Consider the following 14,972-nt stretch of genomic DNA (forward strand, 5'->3'; position numbering starts at 1 on the left):
CTGTAGGACTGATCTGTCAGAAGGATCAATGTCCTTTGATGTCTTGAAAGCAAGCCTTGTTAATACAGCCATGATATGCAAGACTGGATTGGATTCCTCTACCTATATGTATATGTAGGTTCTTATCTAGGGTGTTTTATCCTTGGAGTATCATTTTCCTCTCTAGCCATTGCTTTGCCCGTGGTGATTTAACTCTGCCTCCTGACATGCGGCATTTCAGTGGTTTCACTGCTGCATGAGTATTGAACACTCCAGGTGTGACTCCACCACCTTGAATCCCTGGACCCAAAACTCAACCTTGCTGGTTCTGTGAGCCTCTCTAGTACCTTCCTGTAGGTGTTAAATGAAGTCTTTACTGTTTCAGTATAAAAATATGAATGGTATAGCACTTGAGAGCTGTCTTCTGCTCTGTTTTGCATCAGCTTCCCATTTGCATTTCTGGGTGGCCCCACACCCCTGTACTAAAAGCTGTTGGTAGGAATCATACGCTTACGACTTTAGCTGAGGGACAACTGGAGCTACGACATTTTAAGAGTTGTAACAAGTGGCCTGAGGGATTAACTGCTTGTGTCAAAATAATCTGTTGCAAATCAGGTAGCAATCAAACCTTGTCATTTGGTCATCTGCTTTGGCTTTCAGAGGCTTGTGACTGTCTTCTAGGCTGACATAAATGTTTGTTATAAAGCTGACTGCAGAACAAGTTTTGTGAGAGGCCCAGTTCAAAGGCTTCCTCCTCATGTGCTTGCTGGAGTTCTTCACTCAGAAACAGAAAGCCGAGACGCTGGGAATTGCTCTGCGGGTTGGTAAGATCCATAGTGGGAGGGAATCTGAGAAACAGCAGTATTCAGCTAAACCAACAAGCAAAGTGAGCTCAGCACCCAGGAGTCTGTGTTCAGAAACACCACTGAACTGTGAATGATGGTGAGGAGCTAATGCTTCAGGAAGCATCATCTTCAGAAGCATAGGTGCTCTCTGGCCATGAAATAATTAGAAAACAATAGATTGTACCTGGAGAGGTGCAGCCCCTGCTGACAATAGGTTCTTTGCTGCTGCAGAAGTCATTTGGAAGTATTGACTGGTAACGTGTTTTTGTAATTTTCTTTGGGCAGAGAATGAACAAATTAGAGAAAGGGGGCACTGAAGATGGCAAAGACTTTGCTTTTCAGCTTCCTATTCTTGTTTCATTACTTGCCCTTCTAATACGGTCATGGCTCCACTGCCAAATGGAAACTGAGGGAGGGAAACATGAACAAGGAGACTAAAGAGTGAATCTTGCAAGGAATTACGTGTCCCTGTGGACCATAGTGAAACATGTGGGTGTTTGGCATATTGCAAATGAGGCCCTAGAGTGTCCCAAACAAACATATAGTCTCATAAAGCCTGTTTGTGTTCCAAGAGGGGGATAAAGTGTAGAAATGACACTGCAGATATTAACTAAATGATCTGGTTATATCACTATTATAAATAATGTTCAATGTCATTGGGACGTTGTTGTTATAGAATCACTAAGTCATTACAGCTGTTTAGCTGTGATAATTACAGTGTATAAAACACTCAAGATGGATGTGTTCAAATGATTTTTAATGTTTCTGCAATGTAAAAGATTGAAATTGTGTATAACAGTTCATGTCTAGGACATCTTTTTATATATCAGATTAACATTAAAAACCTACTTAAGTCTTAGTGATTTCTCTTCTTGATTTAATTTCTGAACTCCTGACACCCTGTGTTATATAACAGGTCAGAATGATGCCCTTAAATCATCTTCATAAAGCAGTGCTCCTCAGCTATATCCAGTGCTGTGGGAACTTGATTACCTGAGTTTATAGATTTACTTGGACAACAAACAAGCTCCAGGTCCTGCATCAGACAGGTGAAGACTGGTAAGCGTGATTTAAAAGTAGAAATAGGTAAATTACCCTGCTAATTCAGATAAATTTATAAAAAACACCCTAATGAATATTGGATTATATTTAAAATTGCACAACCCTCAACCCTGTAATTCTACCAGCTATACTCTGTGAATACAGCTATTAATTACAAAATAAAAGCTGCTAAAAGCTGATGTCATCAGGCATAGGACTTTATGCAACTCAAGCTGGAATGAGGGAGCCAGAGGTATACATAATTGTTTGACCACAGCATGAAATCCCTAAGGATGGAAAATGCAATATGATGCACTATCCATGGAAACATGTTAAGTAAAGGATTAGGGATTCTATTGCACAGCTGTAAAGTCAAACTCATGAAGCTGGTATTAGAAAGGGGTTTTGTTGAGTAAGTCCATTCCCTCCCCACCCTGAATCCGGAATGATATTTTGGAAAGGCACTTCTCCCACCCTGGATGATTTCTAATGTTCCTTTGTAATGGCTATGCCTGTGCTGGTTTTGTTAATGACCATCCATATTTCCATTCCAAAGGCTATAATAGCCTAGCTATGAAATATCACCACAAGTTGAAACCGCTGCAGGTGTCAACTTAGAAATGCATTCCCAATATGCAGGAGGAGAATTCTGCCTGTATGAGTTATGAATGCACACATAAACCAACGGGAAAACTTTCTTTCTTGTTTTATTTGAATCGCAGGTTGCTGGGCTTTGACATGAGTTACTCCCTTGAGTGAATATCAATAGAGCTGACTCTCAACTTCCACATGGCTGGTACCACACCAAGCACATAATTTATTGGACTTGTGCTATCTTCTTCAATGCAAGGCAAACTCCTGGCATAAGCAAAGGCTAATCCTTCCCAACTGTAGGAGTACATGGTTGGCTCAAATATGTAGATTACAATTGATTTTGGAAAGAGTTATTTATGGTCTTGGTGTTCTGAGGCTACACAGTCTGTAGTGAGCTGTTGAATGATGCAAGAGACTAGGCTTAGTTCAGGCAAACCTAAAGCTGATAAACTCTAACCTCGAGGAGAATTATTTTACACATTTATGGCATTCCGTTGGCAGCCTGGATCATTCAGATTGACTGAGCTGCCTGATCCACAAACAGTTTTAACATCTCTGGCAGCAGACACAGAGGTTAGCAGTGTCAGCGTGTCGTATCTGTTTCAACGTGTGCTGGTGAGACAAATGAAAAAACCCAAGTGTTTCTTATACACTATGTGAAATTGTAAAACTTTTTGGTTTGCTGCTTGTTAAGGTGTCTCGATGTTTAGTCAATCCAAGAGGCACAACCAATTGCAATTCCTGCTCGCAAAGACATGGTCGTGCTCATGTACAGCTGCATCGTATCACTGAGTTAGGCTTCGCTGTATTTTGTAACAAAGCCACAAGTAAGACTAGTACTGAGGAAAGTTCTCATCAAAAAGCTTGATATAATGGCATAACTGTTGAGTTCTCACCACTCAGCTGTGGTCAGTCTTTTATAGTTTTAAAGTGATAAGACTTTCAGCAGCACCTCTTTGGTGTCTCAGTCTCCTTGCAGGTGTAACTTCTCCCACCTCTTCAAGGAAGTGGGATCTTCTCTTCCAGCTATCCCTCACCCTCCAAACAAAGACTAACACCGCTCTGTGGAGAGACCCTTGTAACTTCGGCACCTGGTTATAAAGCTTGAACCCTGCGGCAGTAGGAGCAACAAACCCCTGAGCTTTTTGCAAAGTGTTCCAGATTCAGCCATTCCTGGCTTAGTCAAAACAATATTTTTCTTTTTTTCTTGCTCGAGTTCTCTTCCTGTTCTGAAGGATTTCTGTTTGCAAGTCACAGTGCCCCAAGAAGTCAAAGATCACCCATCATCTATGTGACTTCTCCTCAGACTCCAGGATTCCCTTCTGCTCTCATCTTCCTTTTTTCCTCTGCTGTTGATACAGCAAAAAAAGCTTCTTCCTTCTCTGAATTTTTGTTTTTCTCTGGGAATCCCTCCCAAGTGCCAATGTTTCTGCACTTTTCAACTATTTTAACTCTGTTGAGGGGGAATAGAACAGAAGTTAGAGAAAACAGAATTGTACATGAGCTGCACATGTTCTCCAGGCAGGATTCATTGAGTTGCTAGCATTCCTTACTGCTGATCTAGACACGGGTAGACAGATTCATGAGTCATGTGTAGGTTCCTGAGTCACATAGCAGCACATGCTAATTTTAATATAGGCATCCTGCAGTTTGGACTAGTTTGCTCAGATATCTGGATATCTGTTAATGTAATCCAAATTCCATATTTAATGTCAACACTTCAATTAAAAGTGAATTAGCATGTCTTTTGTACAAGCTTGATCAGTTGAATAAGGGTTCAGCCTTTCTTTAAAGTACACAGCAGTCGCTTTCCAAACCAGTGTATCTTGTGGTATATCTAAAGTGAGACAAGAGAGAAAGCTCTAAGGTTCTTGCCTCACTTGTATGATATAAGACTGGTGGAAGGGGGAATATAGTAGAAGAGACATCTCCCGGTGTGTGTTCTGCTGTAGCTCACAGCAGCCTAATCTCCAGAGACACAAGTCACTTTCAGTTACTAGGACTGTAGGTTTTGGTTGCTTCAGCTCAAAAGTAACTTCTTCGGTGCTTTTTAACTTCAAATCTTTAAATGATTAGTGATAATAGAGGCAAGCTAATTTTGCTGGCATTCCTTTATTCTTATAGGTTTTTCTGGTTCTCCAGGTCTGGTTACAGCACAGGGATCACTTGCCTTTGATTGCAGGTTGGTCCGGGCCTAGCTGCTGCTTTTTCTGACAGGAGACTGGAAGTGTAAAGAAGCCAAGGTTCAATTGCCATAAAGCACTGAAATAATATTTTTTTAGTTAAACTATCTCTGTTCTCTCCTGAAATCATTGTTCAAACAAAGTCTGAACATTTTGATGAAACATTATTTTACTTCAGATTTCAGGGAAAAGAGGGAAAAGAGAAGACATTTCCAATTCTACACTACCAGTTGGCCTTGAAGTGCAGCCAAGGACAGCAAAGCTAACACAAAATCCTCTGACTGTTCAGAGTCCAGAGATCATTTTTGCCTGACTTTTCTCTCTTTGTGGTAATAACTTTACATGTTTTCAGGTGTCTAGATACTTATGAGTGGCTCTTTACAGAAATATTGCATGAACAGATGAAGGCAAGGGAAATAAAGCGCTTTGACGTTGGGAATTTTGTGCAACATAGGAATAAGCTTGTATGTGTGTGTCCTTTGTCTCTAAACTCTAGAATTTGTTAACTATTTGACACTATATCCTCTAAAACTTGCAGTTTGCCATCTGTCAATTATGCCAGATCATTGTTTATTTTATATGATTATTAGTTGTTAAAACTGAGCCACAGTATCTGCAGATTCAAGAAATGCAAGTTAGAACGTAAATAAATACTATGCAGAGAAATTTGCAGGAGTAACTTATTTTCAACTCTGAATTTTGGTAGAAAAAAGCAATACTAGTTTTCTTTAAATGTACTATGGACGTTTCCACTTCATTCATATATCATCTTTCTTGTTTAATCTTCCCTATTTTTTATGGGAGTTGTATTTGTGATTCCTTTTATGATTATTTTTTTTTTTAACCTAAAAGTTAGTTTTCCTGTTTCTCTCCAACTGATAATGTGAAAATGTACTGCTCCTTTGGTGAATTAGCAAGTTCTGTTGGGTAAAACCTGGCAAGTGCTGGCACTCTGAACTTGTTTCTGGCAAGTGAACAGTTATCAGAATGACAAGAAAATAAACAGCAAGTGTGTTCCTGGAGTTGCTAAATATGAAACTACACTTATTGCAGCTGGAAATGAATTACCAGCTCTCTTCCATTGATTATAGGACACCATGATAACTTACTGAGATTAGATAGCTACAGCTAAAAAGGATGAACCCCATTCTCTCTCTGTTGAGACATACGTGACTCAGCCATCCTAGAATTTATGTGAACTCCAATAAATGAAAGGTGATAATACACTGCTCCCCCTTGGTGTCCAATGATGTAGAATTTAAAGCCAGAAGGAACCCTTTTATCTTACTGTATGCCATGGGCTGTTAAATTTCTGGAGCATTTGCTATTCTGGACCCAATATCCTGGTCTCGACGAAGTACAATTTGCGTTTTGGGCTGAGACGTGTGTTTCAGGAAGGCACATCAAGGCTTGCTAAGATGATTGGAAGGAATGGAGACTGATGAGCATTTTGGAAGGAGTAGAAACGATCATTTTGCAATGTTTCCTTTCATTTGTGTTTGTTTCCTTTCATTTGAGTTTGGCATCAGTTTATTGCTGTAGGTCCTTTCACTGCTTGAAAAAGGAACCTTCAGTGTACATTTCATACCCATGAAAGAATTCATTGCTCTTTGTTTGTTTTAAATTTCAATTAGCCCTGTTTGCAACATAGTTCTGATTGTTTTGTGTTACTGGCCTTATCCGATCAATGGCTGATACTAATTTCTACTATTTTATACTTCCATGTACTCATGGAAGTGCTGACTCTAAATGCTTCCATTTAATGATTTACCTGTAGATAACATGTTTTTTAGGTCTCTCATATGGCAGATTCTTCTAATTGTTATGTCAGTTAGGTCTTGACTCAATTGCCTAAACACAAGGATCTAACACCTTTTTGTGTACCATTCTTGGCCACCAGCTGTGGCTCCAAGAAGGTGTTGGTCTTCCCTAGGTCCTGCATCCTATCTCCTAGCCCCACGTGAATGTCTTAAACACTGTAAGGTGTCTTAAACATGCTAGTTGCCTATGTTTAGGGAGCTGAATTGATCCCCTACTATCATATAGCACTAGCTTTTTAACTGTTATATCATACAGCCCTTTTAGGTACGAACACAGCGATCACATTTGCCCATTCTGAGACGTTACCATCTGGTGAGGCAGGAAATAATTATGTGCAAAGGACATCAGCTTAAATCACCTCATTCTGGTCTTCTGTTAGGAAGCTGTCTGCAGTCTTTAGAAACAAATGATTTTCTCATAGTACCTGAGACTTCTGATGGAAATGTAAAAAATTCTCTTTTACTAGACAGGCAATTTCACTTTGCACATATTTGGGAAACATGCTGAAGGAATAACACTCCCTGCTCTCCAGTTTAATTCAGTGGGCAGTAACAGCACTCCACCAGGGTTGTCCTGGCTCTTCCACATGGCCTAGTAAAAAAAAAAATAATTAAAAAACATTGTGCAGATGGAAGCAGGAAAGACTTTTGGCCACAGATATAGCAGACTACTACCTACCTGTGGGAGAAGGTCATGCTCTGCATCATCTTCCTTCCCTGTGGCCAGCTGGGACCATCTGCTCTGCATTCCCACACTGGCTGAGGCACAAATTAGGAGGATTGGAGGGAAAAGGGTCGAGATTTTAGCTGTTTGGTGTTCCTTTCTCAGGAAGGAAAGGAGCAAAGGCAACGTACATCATTTGCTTGTGACACCCCCAGGCTCATAGTGTCTTGGGTAGTGGAAACCGTGAAGGCTCAGGGTCTCCTCCTGTCTATGGTCTGATATACTCATGCAGACCAAGCCATGATTTATGGTTAAAAAATTATTCCTTTCAGGACAATTGCAATACAGAGTATGTTTATAGTTTTAGCTATGGCCCCATGTGATTTGGAAAAGGTGTGTTTATTGTTAGTGACATTTATATTCCTGATATACCATGTGTTGACTGTTTTACATTTTCTGACATGAAGGCAAATATCAGTCAAGAAGATTTTTATTTCTTTTTACTCTGGCTAGTATGGTGTTTCTGGTCAGTGCCAGTGAAGATGGCATAAAATTCATTTGGTGTGACTTGTAATTTCTTGGGAGTGAGTGTGAGTGTGCAGTGCATCTGAAGCAGAAGAGGGAATATCCAGTTGAGATAATTTTCAGTGCCAAACTGATATTGCAGAGTAAATTCTAATGACCATTGAAAAAAACCCTGCTATATGGATAAGATTGGATTAATCGTTTATGTCTAAATCTGGGAGCATGTCAAATGAAACTAATATAAGCCCTGAATTAACTCCTTTGCCTTTAGGTCCTGGCCCCATCGCAGCTTTTCAGCATTTCCTGCATGAAGAAGGCATTTACTAAGAGGTCATGAGGCAGCTCATGTTTGGCTCAGATTAATACAGCTTTACAGAAGGTTCTGTTGAATCTGCACGCAGAAGTTTCTGTGGAAGAAATACATTTCTCAAGCACTATGTAAACCTCGGTTAGAAAATTTGTAAGATCTTCATTATGATGTTCATTAAAAGGGGCTTATAAGAAAGGTGGGGACAGACTTTTTGTAGGGCCTGTAGTGATAGGACAAGGGGTAATGGTTTTAAACCAAAGGATGGTAGATTCAGGCTAGATATAAGGAAGAAATTTTATATGATGAGGGTCATGAAACACTGGCACAGGTTGCCCAGAGAGGTGGTAGATGCCCCATTCTGAATCACTCAAAATGAGGTTGGATGGGGCTCTGAGCACCCTGATGTAGTGGAAGATGCCCCTGCAACGAGCATTTAAAGGTCCTTCCAACCCAAACTGTTCTGTGATTCTGACTCTATGACTATGCTGTATAAGAAACATAAGTGGAAGAATTATTTTTTTATTGGACTGTAGTCTCATAGAGCTTACAGATGCATGAGAGTACTAACCATAATAAGCACATGCTGTATGAATAATTTAAGTCTAGGAAAGGATGGTTATCTTTTGGATAGTCATGGATAACATGGTTGTATTTCTCAATTTTTCAAACGCTTCGATGCATAGTCTATTCATTGATACATGATCGTGAAAATACAAATACATGGAGCTCTGCCTCTCTGTTCATGCACTGTAGCCTTAGTCTTAGTAGTTATATTACTGGACAGTCTGCAGCTGTTTTTAGAAGTATTTTTCTACTTGAGCTTATTGGTAGAAAAATAATTTTCCTCCCTAAGGATAATTGAATATTCTATGTAACCTCTGGAATCCTAAAATTATTTCTGTGCTTCTAATACTCACTAATCAGATATTAAAGTCTAATGGACATGATTTTCTTTTCCTTAACTTTTTTAATATGTGCAAGTCAGGGCTTGGATACTGATACTTTAACAAATGCTGTACTCCAAATATCTCATTTCTAATCTTCTGTGAATAAGACTAGAATCTTGGTCCTATTTTTTCTCCCCCCTCCCCCCCCCCCCAACATTGAGGATCTGACTTAAGACCACTTGAAATCAATAGAGAGATTGTAATCCATTTTAATGGGCTTTGAGGCAGAGCCATAAAAACTAGCTGAAACAACTGCTAGCATTTCAGGAAAACCACAGGTTATACAGCTGAATTTGGCAGCATGTAATTAATTACTGAAATTCAATATAATCTTGCACAATATTTGGCTGTTCACATAAGAAGGTTTTTTTTTAAAAATGTTTCTACCAGTTGCAAGGCACATTTTAAAAGTCATGATCTAGAAGAATGTCTTTCATTATGTTCAGAATTGACTGTGTTTGGTTTTTTAGCCTCATCAGAGGATAATGAAAACAGATGGAGTTAAATTATTATAACTCAAAAATCTTCACTGGCATATTCCTCTCTCAATATGCTCTGTCTTGTGGAAATGAGTTGTACGGTGTGAGATGATCAAGAACAATTGTGTACCAATGCTCCCGAAGTTCGAGATGGAAAATCCCTAACCTCCTCTGGTCACACAGTTCATCTCCGAATCTAGATGGTACCCTGTTAGAAACAGTATTTAGACTCATCAAGTCACAAATATTTCCATAAAAAATGCCCCATTCACGTTTTAGACCAAAAATCTAAGCAGTCAGTAGATTGACAGGATATTTATTTGACAATCAGTCTAACAAGGATGCAAACGCCACAGTAACTTCAAGTCCTTGACAAATCGTTGTCGAGTGAATTTAGCAATAAGAATGGTTGAAGGGCAGCACATGAGAAGAACAGCAAATCTGGTTTATGGTTTGCAGTTGCTCCAAAATAAAGTCATAAAATACTTTGGAGACTGGCCTCTTGATCTGCTAAATCTCAGCTTAGTGACTCAAGCAGCAATGTTTTGAGGCTTATGTAGTATATAATAATCAATCTTTGCCTCCCTTTCACAATCATACATTTGTATTCTTAGAGTTTTCTGATTTTCATAAAAAAATGACTTTACAGTTCACTGTCATGATGCTTCTATGCTGACAACAGGATAAGAAAAACATTTGTAATTTCTCTTCTAATGAGACTGAAAAGGAGGAAAAGCAGGAGAACTATTGGGATTTTTATATCTCCTTAGACATCTTTTATCATTTCATTTTATTCTTTAGGACAGACTCAGAACAATGCTTTCTATCTAATCTGCAATCAAGTATTGAATGAATCATAGTTGCCCCTTATTGATCAGTTGTTTAATCATATAAAAAGAATAGTAATCCTTCCTCCTCAGAGTGAATTATTAATAAGTATGAGAGGAGAAAGCAGGATAGAGCCTGAAACCTTATTTCTACAGCAGCATACTGCCAGTCCTGTGGACTTGCATGTCTCGGTCCTGTCTCTTGAGATCCAGCTCTAACACTTATATTTTCACCTCTGGGCTTGTTTGCTCTGTGGCAAACTGCAGTGATCTCAAGAGATATGTTTTGGCTTGAGCTACTACCCAAAACAAAGGAAAAAAGCATTTTGTCTCCCCAGGTGACCTCTGCCTGGGGTCAGAGTCTGACTGTGCCCAATATGTGGAAAGGCAATGACAGCATCCTGAACTCCTCTGCAGTATGCGACACGTTTGTATTTCTGCATCAGGTTACCTCTGCGTCAGGGCAGCTTCTTGACATGCTAGGAGAGGTTGAGTGGTGTGTGAACTCAACATGAATTGCTTAGGGAAACTGCAAGCCCCGAAGTGCAGGTGGGGTCAAGTCTCGCATTACTTCATTTTGTACAGAAAAAAAAAAAAAAAAAAAGCAATATAATAAAGTGGATGCAAGGAATGGATTGGGACAGCAGATGTAAGAGAAGACAGGAAGATTTTTTTAGATATAATTCACCATAAATTTTAATTTTCAAAAGTTATTTCTTTCCCTACCCGGAAAGAAACATTTGCCCTTTTTACATACAAAATCCTATGATTTAAAAGTTTTCAAATACAGTTTTTGATCCATACTTCTCATCTCAGGTACAAAACTGAGCACGTACTCTTGCTAAGGCCATGGATGTTAGTGCTTCGGTGGACTGCGTTCATCCCACAGGGATTTCCTCGAGCCCCGTCAATCTGTGCTTCGTGCTGTTTCCACAGGGACGGCTCTGCCTGATGTCCTTGCTGTGCCTGGTTTGCTTCCCTGCCATCAAATATTCTTTAGCACTAGTCTGTACATTTAGGTATTCGCTTTCTAAAGTAAGGTTTTCATTTCTCTTTTGTGTATTAACATTTCTCTCTTCTATATTAACATTTCTATTGTCCAGTATCCTCAGACTGGTAATTTCCTTTCAGGAACTACCTGAGACCTTTGTAATCAGCAAAGCTGTCCCACAGCTGCACATCGCCCGCCTCTCTACTATGGCAGAGGATGGACCATGGAGTATGCACCATCTCCAGTGTGTGCAGGAGGCAGTGCTGCCCAACACGGGCTCGGTCCTGGACCATGGCTGAGATCTGGACAGTGTCGTGGAGCGTGGAGATGACTAGCTATCTCATCAGCCACCCAGAGTTAGAGCACTTGGGTGGCACCGAGTCATATATCTCCACCTTGCTTTCCTCAGTGCATGGAATATATTAAAGAATCTGCACAAAATGCTTAACTCTACACACAGTACACAAACAACCTCTAAAATGAGATATATTTTCATTTGATAAGGAAGTAAATCTGTAAAATTCTTAGATTAGATGATGAATTGCTGAGGAGATGGCAATGGGTAGACTTTGTGGAAGAGAAGGGATGGCTAAGGAATGAAAATATTTACTAAGTCTGATCCATGATAATGAAAGCATGCTTTCAACCTCCAAATGGACAGCAAACATTAGCACACTGGAACAGCAGATTACAAAGTGAAAATAGATCAGAAGAAAATAAGACAGATAAAGGGAAACGTAATTCATCTCGATCTGAATTATTGCCTGAAATGTGTTCTTCACATGATTTTTGGTTCCTCTGGCTGGACCTGTGGTCCACATAAACTGCTGATTTCACATGCACTTCCAGGTGCGTTCTACAGCATGGAGTCACTGGAGCCAAGGCCAGCATGTCCAAGGAAAATCTCCTTTAGGGAGTCTCTCAGTCAAAATACTGTGGCTTGACATTGAGAAGAAGCACTCCAGAAGGCAGTGGGATCCATGTAAAGCAAGGGGTGAGTTATCTGGAGGCTGTCTCTTCACTGGGTGGTAATTTTTCCCTCTAGAAGGATGTTGGAGGTGACTGGCTCCATGACCTGTGCAGTTCTACACTCCATGTCTATGCAGCTGACTATTCCTGTCCAAACACAGTGCTTCATACTCATCTTTTTTCAATCATACGCTATTTTTATCAGACCATTTCTCCAGCTCGACAAGATCTTTTTGCATTTTAACCTTGTCCAGTTCCAGCTGGCTCTTGAATATATCTTTGTAGGCATCGTATCTAACCTACTGTCTAGGTCCATGCTAGATGTACTGCATGGGGCAAGATCATCTACTCCAAATCCTACTGTATAGGAAAAGTATGTTTTGACAGTTTGCTGATTGTGCCTGAAAGGGATTTTGTACCTGCCCCGTAACATTTTCATCTAGAGAGATTGTATTTGTTAGTTTGTTCAAATGAAAGCCAAAAGTCCTACAACCTATGTGATATTTATTGCACCTCTCTATTTTTAAAGCTTGTTATGCAGTCTGAAAAGGACATTACAGTGGTTTGCTGTGATTGATTCCCAGTAAATTCTTTAGCTTTACTTACCTACTGATTTAACTCTAGGTCTTTGCAAATAGTTTGAAGTTACACTGATAGGTATAATTCTTTTGCTCCTTTTTGAGTCCTGAAGCATGGCTGCAGCCATTCTCCCATGTGACAAAAGAAGTTTCTGTTAGCACGTGTCTGGCAGAGCACAGTAAACAAGGCACCTAATCAAAATCCTGTTTGAACTTTAATCTCCTGTCCTCGCTCTCTTACCAGCAAAGAATGTTTTAAAGGATGTTTTTGCCAGTACTTTGCAGTATAATTAATGTTTTCCTGACCTGATTTTTGTGTATACCAGTATCACCTCTCACCTCCGGTCCAGCAGGGAATTGTTGTCTGCCTTGAAAATTCAGATATCTGGAGTGGTTCATTGTGTACTGAATAAATCACAAAGGATGTCTTTATGTTTGTCCTTAATGTAGTGCAATCTTTATTCTGTCTGACCTTTTCCCTTTTAGATTATACCTTCCTCAACTTGTTTACCAACTTTTCAACCTCCTCATTAAATGTGAAGAGTTGTGCAACTCCTGAGAAAAAGCTATGAATATTGACAAACGCTTGAAACAACAGATGTGTTTCAAAGAGGGACTGGAACTCGTTTACAGGCTCTGAGAATAATGTGGGTTGGCAGCGTACATCCTATTCTCACTTCAGGCTATCATGTCAAATTCCCAGGTAGTGAAATCTCATCACAAGGTGGTGGCTTGGAAAACGTCATACAAGCCTTTCTCTCATCTCATTATGTTCTTTCCCCTGATAGACAGAAAAGAATATACTATTAGACTATACATGAAGTGTGCATCTGTGAACAGCTGAAAAGGAATCATGGAAGAAAACAGGAAAAAAAAAAAAAAAAGGCTTAAGAAAAGAACGTGAGAAATCAGAGGAAAGCAAGTAAAACAAACCAGGAGGTAAGGGCAAGAATCTTCCTTTCTACTCATGGTCCTGGTAACAAACTTACTGGGCACTGACCAGGAATGGGCTAAAATAGCTCCGAGAGAAATACCGCTCACAAAAGACAACAGAGGGTTTTGGAAGGGTGGGTTTGCCAAGGCTGCACGGCAGCGTTAGGGCATCAGAACTCATTACAGCTCCTGCAAAGAGAAACACCACCAGACATGTGACTGTTTGGTAACGATTGGCCAAAATTCACAGAGAACACAAGGGTTAATACTGGATAGAGAAATGTAAAGAGGAAAGCAGCATGGAGGAGAGAATAAAAGGCTTAGTTACTTGCTGGCTGTATGCCCCAGCGTGTCTGGAGATGCCCCAGACATGCTGAACTGGAAGCTGAAGAGTCTGGACAGGATACACAAAGATTTAGATCTATCAAAAAATTAAATCAAGCATGAGGAATGTAAGGTCTATGAGCTGGATGTATCCTGTGCTGCTGCTGTGTCACTTGCATTCACAGCATTATTAGCAATATGCATTAATACTACAAACATGTATATTAAAAATACTTCCCTAAATGCATTTCAGAAAACTATTTAGAATTCAAGGAAAAACTTTCCCAATGTGCGTTAATACACCAGAAAAAGGGCAGAGAGCACAGCAAAAGTACCACTTGACAGGAACGACATGCTTCTGAATAGTTCTTTGAACCAGGAGACCTAGGCAACAAAGACATAGAAAGTCCATAAATATTTTATACCAGGACACAATGTTCTTCTATTGACAGTAATAAATATATGAAAAATAAACTTATTAAAGGTTAGGTGGAAAACTATTCTGACAAGGCATTCTTTGCAAATGTCATCTAGCCTCATAGCATTTCCAAATTGGGTATAAGGTTTTTATGTCCTTTTGGCAACAGCGTAAATATACAGATGATTCACATATCAAGATTTATTAAAGACAAATGCAGATGGCATTTTAGACTGAAAAAGTTATTTTGATTATTTGCAATTATGGGGCAAATTAAGTTAAAATGGACCCAATGTGAAATTAGCATCCAAACAAAAGGATTGGAGTCTAGATTTAAGTTTTGTGACTTTTCTCAGAAATAAGACATCATCTGATGAAAATGCGAAAAACTCACAGTTCTTGCCAAAATTAAACGATGAACCAGTCAATTCATAGCAGTTAATGAGAATCATTACATTTTATTGCTTGACTTCTCTCTACCTCTTATTGTCTCTTGAATCATTTAAAGGAAACCTGTTTGAAAGTGGCACATTGAAATCAATTGA

Source organism: Balearica regulorum, chromosome 7 (genome assembly GCF_011004875.1).
Source record: "Balearica regulorum gibbericeps isolate bBalReg1 chromosome 7, bBalReg1.pri, whole genome shotgun sequence".
NCBI lineage: Eukaryota > Metazoa > Chordata > Aves > Gruiformes > Gruidae > Balearica > Balearica regulorum.